The sequence below is a fragment of the Trachypithecus francoisi genome, unplaced genomic scaffold (assembly GCF_009764315.1).
Source record: "Trachypithecus francoisi isolate TF-2019V2 unplaced genomic scaffold, Tfra_2.0 Lachesis_group3, whole genome shotgun sequence".
In the NCBI taxonomy this organism is placed as follows: Eukaryota; Metazoa; Chordata; class Mammalia; order Primates; family Cercopithecidae; genus Trachypithecus; species Trachypithecus francoisi.
This window is the reverse complement of record NW_022681468.1, coordinates 78,211,637-78,214,725: the sequence shown is the minus strand read 5'-3', so window position 1 is coordinate 78,214,725 and position 3,089 is coordinate 78,211,637. Positions and strand designations below refer to the sequence as shown.

At 38.1% G+C, this 3,089-nt stretch overlaps 1 long non-coding RNA gene across 1 annotated transcript; it reads left to right on the top strand.

The window, feature by feature from the left end:
* The first annotated feature begins 342 nt into the window (after nt 1-342).
* LOC117070848 lies at nt 343-2,345 on the top strand. Its single transcript, XR_004432071.1, has 3 exons — nt 343-407; nt 525-647; nt 2,175-2,345. It is a non-coding gene; the product is annotated as an uncharacterized LOC117070848 (long non-coding RNA).
* The last annotated feature ends 744 nt before the right edge of the window (nt 2,346-3,089 follow it).

Here is a 3,089-nt window from a genome sequence, read left to right as displayed (position 1 = left end):
TAAGGCAGTGAGTTCCCTTCTGTCTTAGGGTAGGCCCAGAAATGCATCCAAAAGTAAAGTCCTGGAAACTGGGACTCCAAAAGCCTTCTTATTGCTCTGCTCCACTGTGGTAGTGTTGGTACCTAAGGTTCAAGACAAAGTCCCCTTTAATTCTCTCCCTGCTTTTCTCAAGAAGGAAGAGTTTTGCCTCATAGCCACCACCACTGGTAATGTGCTGAGTCTCGCCTGCAGCCGCCAAGTCTCAGTGACTCAACAAGGACTATGATGTAGTACTTGGGTGTCACTGGTAGTTATTCAGTGTCCAAGGGCAATGGAAGAGGTCTCTTTCGGAGCTGTGAGTGATCCAGCTTGGGGTTAGGGAAGGGGTGATGCCAATACCCTCTTGGCTGCCCCAGCTGGTATCTCAGGTTAAATGTTCCCTCCCTGGGTGGGTGTCAGCTGAGTTGGGTCAGGTTTTTCTTTTTGCTCTAACAGAAGAACACTGAGTTAAATGCCTCACAGCTGTTGTGTTCTCCCTCCTCCAGCATCCAGGGATGCTCTTTGAACCACGTGGCTGCTTCCAGGGGTGGGTGAGGGGTTGCTTCCATTGATGACTCGGGACTTCCATCTCTTCAGTGCCGCTTTCAGCAATGTGAAGTTAAAACCAGGTACTACGGTTTTTCACATGATTTTTGTTTCTTATAAAGGTGTTTTTTTCTGTGTAGATAGTTGCTAATTTGGTGTCCTTGTGGAGGGGGGACAATTGGTGGAGATTTCTATCCTGTCATCTTGCTCCGCCTCCCTCCAGATACAGTATTTTTGGTTGACAGGTTGTTTCTTTCAGCACTTATAATATATTATCCCACTTGCTTTGATTTGCAAAGTTTTGCTGATAAACCTGATCATCTTATGAGAACATTTTTGCATGCAAAAAATCACTTTTGCTGTTTTTAAGGTTATCATTTTGTCTTTAACTTTAGACAGTTTGATTACAATTTGTCTTATTTGTTTCTCTTTGAATTTATTCTACTTTGAGTATGTTGAGTTTCTTTAATCAATATGTTCTTTTTTTTTCCCTCAGATATAGGAAGATTTTAACATATAGGAACTTTGTTCCTCTCTTTTCTTCTGAATTAATGTGTATGTTCATTAACTTGAGAGTATGCCACAAATTTCTTATGTTTCCTTTAATTTTCTTATTTTGTAGTTGCTCTTCTGACTCAAGGATTTCAAATAACCTATCTTCAAGTTCACGCATTCTTTCTTCTGCCTGATCAAGTTATTTTTGAATGTCTCTAATGTGTTTTTCAGATTCAGCATTTTTGTTTGGTTCTTTATAGTTTTAATCTTTTGTTGATATTCTCATTTTACTCATGCATCATTTTGTGAATTTTGGAATTATCTGTGTTCTATTTTAGATAATTGGGCATATTTATATTATTGTACATATTTGTCAGACAGTTTCCAGATCTTCATTTCTTTAGGGTTAGTTTCTGAAGTTTTACTTTGTTTATTTGATGGGGCCATGTTTTCTTGGTTTTCTTTTGTTTTGTTTTTTGGTGTGACTTGTAATATTTTGCTGAGATATGGGAATTTAAGAAAACTACTACTTCTTCCAGTTCTTGTGTATGAGTTTGTGCAGGGAAAGACCTTCACCAACTAGTCCAACTGGAGATTTTAGGACCTTTTAAATCTTTTCCGATATTTTGCTCTCCATAGTGTATCCCTGGAGAATTTTAGTTCTAATATGCTACTTGCCTCTATTTTCAATAGCTTCCAGATTCTGGCACTTGTTCTGTCACTGTTTCCAGACAAATAAGAAAGAAATCAGTCCCCCTGGTAGCCCTAAGACAAGCCAGAGCATTGGATACATAGTGTACTCTTTTGTTTCCATGTAAATGTGGAAGCCCAAGTATGGAAGGTTTGTTTCTGATTGTTCTGCATTATACCATAAAGGGAAGGGGTTGGGGCACAAACGAATGTGGCAATTATTTTACCCCTTTCTCTGGAAACCTCTTCTTGGTTTTACAGTGGCCTGGACGTTGTACCTTCTCACATGGTGTCTAGAGTTCTCACAGAGGTATTCTGGTCCATATATTGTTGTTAACTTGCTGTCTCCGTAATTTCCTAATCTGCCATCATATGAAAATCTATCCTAGGCACATTTTTTTTTTTTTTTAATCTCCCTCTGGCAGAAGCTGAAAGGAGCAATTTCAATCACTTATGCATTTTGCAGACCTTTGGTCACATCTACCCTTGTACCATCCTGTTAGTCAAAGCAAGTCACTTTCCAAGTCAGGCAAGGACGTTTCAGTCAGGTAAGGAAATCGTTTCCATTAAATCGGTTGGGGGTGGAAGGCATTGGTTAAGGAAAGACATTTAATATTTCTGAGAAACAAGGTAAGTTTTCAGAGTCTGCCCTCTTGTTGATGAATATTATTTTCCTTCCAACAGCTAAAATATGCACAATTTCCTTTCTATCGCAGCATTATGCTTAAAGTCCAGGATCTTGTAATGTATGCCTAGCCTACATAGGATTTTGATCTAGAAACTTATGAAATTAAAAACTATGAATTATTTTCATATTTTTTCCCTCCCCCTTTAACGCACAACACACTAATGGTGCAATTAGGAAAAGATAACTCAATTTGGAAAAGGAATGACTGAGACTTGTTTGCAGCAGTTTTGAAATACTGCCAGGTAAATGTCATTGTCAAGTATTGTTACCATACGTCGTGTGGATGGAGGATATTTTATAATTAGGATCTGATTCTGGTGGCTGGGAATGACTCCCTGGTCTGCTATTTTTCTCCAGTTTTTGGCTTTATCTAATGGGGCAAACTTTTTTTTTTGTCATCCTTTTTGGGCAACTTCTGTAGCAGACATTAGAAAATGTACTTTTTTTTTTTTTTTTTTAAATTGCTGAGCAGCACTTTCCACCTGCTTCCTGTCTGTAAACTATGTAAGTGCAAGAATAAATTTTACATTTGGAGCAATTTTAGTCACTTTGAATTCTGAATAATAAAGCACATAGACATAAAGCTCTATCAAAATCTTTGTGGGTTTTTATGTGAGTGATTCTAGTGTGCATGCACTGAGACAAAAGACAT